Here is a 6,962-nt window from a genome sequence, read left to right as displayed (position 1 = left end):
CTGTCCTTCAATGTTGTGAACACCACAGATGAAAATCTATTCACCTGTATTTTCGTGTGTTGCTAGCAAAAAGCTTTGACACATGAAATATGTGATTTGGGTGAAGTGACCCTTTAAGGTGATTTTCTCTGATATGAATGTGAAACCACTGGACTAAAAGACATGTACAAGTTTAAAGACTTCCCGTTTGACCACATAATTTTTGTTAAACATGTGAGCAGAAAGTGTGCGTGCGTGTGTACGTGTGTGTGTGTGTGTGTGTGTGTGGTGGTGGTGGTGGTGGTGGTGGTGAAGGAGGAGGTGGGGAGGGGGGCCGGGCTTCTTCTTCTTCTTGGTTTATGTCATTGGTTTAAACGACCCAAGACCCCGCCTTGATAAAAAAGGAGAGTTAGACAGTGTGACTACAGCCAAAGAGAGAGGGGGAGAGAGAGAGAGGGAGAGGGAAAAAATAAAGCAGTGAAACAGTTAGACAGACACCTACTCGGCGTTTACGCTCGTCCGTATTTTAATAAACAAGGACGCGTATCAACACATTGTAGCCTCTACCCTGGTAGCTTATCACTCCTCTCTATTCGGTCGTTTCTTCCAAAAACAGAGAAGAAGCCGCTTTTGTAGCGCGCGCGCGCGCGCGGAGGATTAATAAGGTGGAATCAGAATTACTCCAAATCTTCCCATGAAACATTTCTCGCCGAAGCGGATGATGCTGCCGCCGCCGCCGACGTGCGCCTAAAAAGTCGGCTTCTCAACTTGCGATTAGACATCATTCATCCAGGTAAGACTGCATTACAGAAGCAGCCACAACACCGCTTTTCACGTTTTATCCAGTTTTTATGCTTCAAACGGGAGTTAGCGAGGGACTGGCTTGCCGTCGGGTTTCAGGTCCGCATACAGCTCTGACCATGTGTGTCCACCTTACTGCGCCATGAAGATGGGGAATGGTCGGGTGGGCTGTAAGCCTACACACAGGGACATTATTTCTGACCACGTAAAACCTGGTCTAACTGTCAAATGTGGGGCACGAATTGCCCGCGTTTCCCCTTCAATGCTGCCATTAGTGCCCCTCACCTTTCGTTTGCAAGGGTATTCGGCGAAGACGAGGACTACATTGTTTTTGCACACAGCGAGACCCCGCACAGAGAGTGTGTGTGTCGGTTAAAAGAAAATAGGAAGTGCATTATCAGAGTGTGTTGTGTGGCCATGGAGTTATATGTGTGTGCATGTGTGCTGTGCTTTCCAGTGAGGCTATTTGCGCTGAAATCCTCTAATACCTCACACTTGACCCGACTGACTGAGTTTTCGAAGACAAAATAGTGTTGTGAAAGACGTCATCCTGTGTATTATTCAGCGCTGCTTCCTGCTTAGCCTGTGCATCTTTCTTTTTAAAAACAAACAAAAAAAACCACAAGGCATTACAATGGAGCACATCTGCTGTCCTAGCTGCATCACAATTTCACTGACCTTTTATGTTTATGTGCTTGAACACAATTTTAAGACTCCTCTAGAGGAGTTTTAAAAGAAGCTGTTACAGAGCATCAGAGACTCCCTAAACTTTCTTTCATCACAGGGACACACAAATGATAAAAGCATGTGGATCAAACACCATGTGCGTGTGATGACATTTTTGCCCCGAGGAATCCCACCTGAAAGGATTTTGTGGTGTAGTGCAGGAGTTGCAGATCTGCAGGTGGGCAAACACTGTACAGTGTGGAGTTAGAAACTTGCTAAGAAAAGTAGTCATCTTCCACCTTCTATGGTCTCTTGGTTGTAATTGTGAGTGATGCAAGTGAAACTGACCTGGTCCTCGTGTTTCTGGGGATGCCCCCCCATCATGATCCCCCTGGAGGCTCCAGGAAGTGACTTTTCTGAGAACACTGGAGGGGAAATAATGAACTACTTTCTGTAGCTCTCATTCCTGGACACTTTGCTGAATTTTACTCAACTGCATTTATCTTGTTTATAGTTACAGAGCTGATATTTACAGTGGAGGATTTAGCACCATAGCTGACTGTGTTAACTTAAAAAATTTGTCAGGAAAGTCCATCTTATGTTTACAGCCACTGTTAGGTGCCGACAGTGTATGAATGAGCTGCTAATTGCCTTGTGTTAACTTGTTAATTACACACTCTAAAGTATTCTTATACATTATTGGGCTAATTAATTCACTGATTACTGTGAAAATATGACAACAGGACACTTGTTGGATTAATGAAGAACTGGAGTTATCTTAATTTCTTATTAAAAACATCACTGTCACTCATTTGTTCTTGTTAACTAAGATGATTTCTATCCTCCCAGTGCAGCAAATAAAAATCAATCTTATATCAGAACTTGAATTGTTTTAGTTTGTCAGTTAGTCACAATACAGCAAAGTTAACAACAAGATAATCGATTTGATTCCAGCAAGCTGAATAGGTGATGACCTTGGTAAAGCAGCTCTTTGTCTGTCTTATGGGTGCCCATTTGTATGTATTGGCTGAGGAAGGGTGTGTGTGTGTGTGTGCGCACACTTTTGTGTGTGTGTGTGCGTGTGCGTTGGCTGAAGGAATATAAGGCCACTACAGATGTGTGCAGCTTGTACATCTGCTCTGTTGTCGGCCATTGTCAAGGAAGCAGTTAAGATGGTGGGCAGCTCTGCACAACAGAGCTCCCTTGTCAGAAAGCTCCATTAAACTGCTCCAGTCACAAGTGCAGCAGGAAAGTGGTCACAACACTGAGCAGTGTTCTTTCTCCTCACATGCCAGGTACATTCACAATCATTACTGGTCACAGCACAGGGGATTTTTTTTTTACCACCTCCAGACAATCAATTCTCCATTCATAACTGAAAAACTTGCCATACAAAAGTTGAGATAGCAACATTTTTTTTTTTTTTTTGCAGAAACACTCCCTTTTTTCTGCTTACCCCCCCCCTCCACCCCCCCATTGTGAGACAGTTATAATTTAGAATGGGGACTGTCGCGTTTCCAGAGAGGAAATTGAACAGACTCAGTTAGTCGACCCCGTGAAGAGCCTGCCCTCTGCCATCCTCTCCCGTGTTGCCGAGCAGCACCCTATCACTCAAGGCAATTGAACGTCTCTGAGGGGACCTCTGTTAGCCCCGTGCAATATTTATTACCATCCATCATCCCGAGACTCTCGCTGTATGGGTGAATAACAGTGGCTGCTAAGTTCTGTGTTAAAAAGTTCCCTCGCCAGCGACCATTAGAGGGGATTTATGGGAGCAGCTTCCCTGGAAGTGCTGTGGAAGCGAGACGGAGCATGTTTCAGAGTCACTGCATACCCGCTGGGCTGTGGTACCAAATATGTCATGGATGAAATTCTGACTGGTGCTGTGCTGGAGCGCTGCCTGAACATCTCTTTTCAATTTCAAGTTTGTCTTTTAAATAGGTTTTATTGCTCAAATCATTTGACTGGCTGAAAATGAATCTACCACTTTGATAATTGATTATTTATCAACCTAAAATGCCAAACATTTGTTCGTTCCAACCTCTTAAATTTGAGGATCTGCACAGTTTATATCGTTGTAAACTGAATACTTTTGGTCAGTTCCAATATTTACAGCACCATGAAGGCAATAGAGAAAGGAAATATCTCTCTGTCTTCTGTGCAGTTATTTTCTTTGAAGCAAGTCTTTCTTGTGGCAGAGATAGTAACGATAATGATCTAATATTCACCACCGTCTTTAATAAGGATCATCTAATGTATGCATACCGTGCTACCGAGCTGGTAAATCCTGCCTCCATGTCCTTTGAATGAAAGTGAGAGCATGTTGTGTGAAAATTAGTATATCTCTGTGTGCTCACTACCTCTTGATATAGTCTTTGATCCTGCAGAGATGAGACAGATTATATATTTTTTTCCCCAAGTCTTTCCACTCTGTTGAGATTGTTTGTTTGTCAGAGTTGAAAACAATTGGGATGAACCTGATAGTGAGTGAAGCTGCAGGGACATGGGGCAGCACTGTAAATGAATGCCTCGCTGTGCTTCTTTTAGGTCAATTTGAATATGTGTTTTTAATTGGTCTCTGAAGGCTGAGACTTCTCTTCTCTTTTCTGCCTTCCTCAAAAGTGTCTGCATGATGTGACTGTGTTGAGCTGAGGAGCCCCGGAGCAACGGTGTTCATTTGAAGCCTGGTGAACATGCTCATTATCTCCAACCAAAGGCAAGATTGATTTAGCTGAAAGCCAGGGTAATTTTTGAAAAAACACAAGGAGGTAGAACTGTAAACTGATCAAGACAGTAATTCTTGCCGCCGATCGCTCTCGGTCAAAGCGAATAAGTTTAAAACAGAGCGCTGCAGTGGAAACTACTCAGTATCTTCACCACTCACAGCAACTGAAGGCGTCATCAGTCAGCCGGAGCTGCTCTCTCATGGCTTCAAAACTCCTCTAACCTTTAGAAATGGTATATTGGAAAGATATCTCAAAGAAACATTTTGCCTGTCATTCCCATTTCTTTGCTTTCTGTTCTCCTGAGGCATTCTGCATCTTTGTTTTTCAGCACATGGAAGAGTGTGTATGTGTGTACTTGTGAGGGGTGAAGGGCGGGGGGCTGTAAGATTTCTTTTTTTCCCCCTGTCATCTCTTACTCTCCCATTGCTATAATTTCATCGACAGTGGCAGCGATTGTGTTTTGTGGAGTTACACAGGGGTAAAGGATAATTGGAGCCGTGGATGTCTTTTTCATGGTAACAGGGGGAAAGTGGAACCCTGTGCCAGAGCTATTCTCTGCACCGTACAAAGGGACGAGATCCAGCGATACGGGCTAGCATAAGAGATCTACAGTATTCTCTAACACAAACAGATGTATTTTATACTGCATGAAACTAGTAAGAGCTGAATCTCGTGTGGTTTCTGCGCTGGCTGGGAGATAGGGAGGTTTCTGCTGCTATTGGATTGGATGTAACAGTCACTCTGGGCTTTTATCTTGTACCACTCTGCATTAGTATCAGGGGAGAGTGAGGTGACCATGTAATAAAGTGGAAGTGCAATGTCTTTCAGCCATGTAAAAGGTCAAGTGACGCTTGTACTTTGGCCCCTGTAGACGATGTCAGACAGTCCTGTTAGCATTAAGGTATGATGTCGTTTGGCAAAGCAGCAGCACAGCAATTAGAGTTATTAATTATTTTCTTACAACTTAATACTCTTTCATTTAATGCATATTAATTGATGTGCTCCTGAATCCGCACTCACATAATCCACCAAGGATTTCTCAAAGGCAAGCACAAAAGGCTTTTATTATCTTAAGGAGGAAGTGGTCTTTTGGGACGTAAAGTGCCCCTGCTCAATTGTGTATTACATTATGAAACAGACGTAAGTGAAATGAAATTACAACGTATCATCAGCACGGTGAAGGATCCTATTGAATAATTACCTCGGCAGAGCCATTGTTGTAATGTCAGACTCGTTCTTTTGGATGTGATGGAGGAGGGGTTGGGGGGTTTATGAAGTGCTCATGCAAGGGAGTAAAAAGCAGTTTCAAGGTTAAACTGTGTGAAGGCCAAATGTTTGGGGAGGGTGGATTAATTTCATGTCCTATAATGTGATTTGCAATATCTCCTCCTCTCCTGCCCTTGGTTTCTTTGGAGATGTGTGAGCCTGATGAGAGCTGAGGGCAGGGGGGCTGTCGTAACAACCACCTGCATGTATAAGTGTGTACAGGACTACTAAATGGAATTATGGGAGATGGTGCATGCTTACAAATTCACCATCATTCCCAGACCCCGTCTCATTACTGAATACAAATTCAGCGGTTATCCTTCTGGCGCACAGTAGAGAAAATTAGCTGTCTCTCATACATGCATGCGAGCTCGCACAAACATAGTCACATACATAAATACATACAAACGCACAAACACAAGTTGCGGGGTGGGGGTGGGGGGTGGTTCCAGGAAGATCACTGTGTGTCATTAATTGCAGGGCAGGCTGTGAGGGAGGGAGAAGGACCACCGCGGTAGCAGCACGCTCGGCCTAAGAAGCCTGCTGTACTCAACCCTTTATCACACAGTATCTGCAGCTTATCCTCGCGTATCTGCATATCAGCCCCCCGTTAATGAAGCTGTTGCGTTGTGTCTCGTTTTCTGGCAAATTCTATGCAACACAAATGTCTTCATAGATAAGCGTGCATTTTACACAGCACCATTAACATAGATAAATTTGAACAAGCGCAAGGAAACCTCACGGTATGTGTTCAATACGAGGAAGTGATAAGATCAGTGATTGAGGTCACCATAGGTAGTTGGTGGGGGGGGGGGGGTCACTTGTAGCATTTCCTTGCTGCTGTGCCTACTGTCATTTTAAACGATCCCTTTCAGCAAACCTCACTGCTGACATGCAACAACATCAGTGATAGAGATATAGTTAAAAAACAATGGGATATCCACCAGTGTGGCTGATGTGATATATATACTGAAATCATCAGCAACTGGTGAATCCTATGACATTTTATTTGATAGATTATCCACAAAACTCTGGAATTTATGGGCGTTGTTTAACGAACAATAATTAAACAAGATTTTCATTTAACTCTTATCTAATACAGAGACTGATGAATTTCCATGGATTTGTAATGTGTAATTTGAGGATAGAATTTCTCAGAACATTTGAGAACACATCATGTGGCATTGATACAGTTCAGTCACGCTGCTCACAGTAAATTCCAGCAGACTGCCGCACATTCTCTCAGTCTGACCTGCAATTTAAAACCAACCACTGTAAACTGAAGTAAAGCAAATTTTAAAAACATGAAAATTGTGCAAATTCAGCTGATTTGCTGTGTTGCAGTTTCATCCCAGGTGAGGTAACAGACCAGACAGTGACATGTGAGTTAAATTGCCTTGTCCAGGCCTGTTTTTATTCCTTACCATTAATATATGGTCTTGTGACTTAAACCGTAGCTAATCCCATCCAAGTAGTCCCCCCCCCCTTTTTTTGTCTCCAATTTGGTATGGCAAGTTCCCCCGT

General features: G+C 43.3%; 1 protein-coding gene across 3 annotated transcripts in view; it reads left to right on the top strand.

Annotated features, from left to right (window-relative positions):
* Nucleotides 1-420: 420 nt before the first annotated feature.
* Nucleotides 421-6,962, top strand: part of LOC130162433 (C-terminal-binding protein 2) — a 99,700-nt gene continuing 93,158 nt past the window's right edge. For 2 of the 3 annotated variants that reach the window (XM_056366171.1, XM_056366170.1), the window contains exon 1: nt 422-772. The gene's annotated coding sequence lies outside the window, so the exon portion shown is untranslated. Of the gene's footprint in view, nt 773-6,962 lie in introns of all 3 variants that reach the window. The other variant, XM_056366169.1, reaches the window with a different exon arrangement.

The sequence above is a fragment of the Seriola aureovittata genome, chromosome 21 (genome assembly GCF_021018895.1).
Source record: "Seriola aureovittata isolate HTS-2021-v1 ecotype China chromosome 21, ASM2101889v1, whole genome shotgun sequence".
Classification (NCBI taxonomy): Eukaryota; Metazoa; Chordata; class Actinopteri; order Carangiformes; family Carangidae; genus Seriola; species Seriola aureovittata.
Note: the sequence above shows the minus strand (reverse complement) of the source record. Positions and strands in the feature narration are given on the sequence as shown.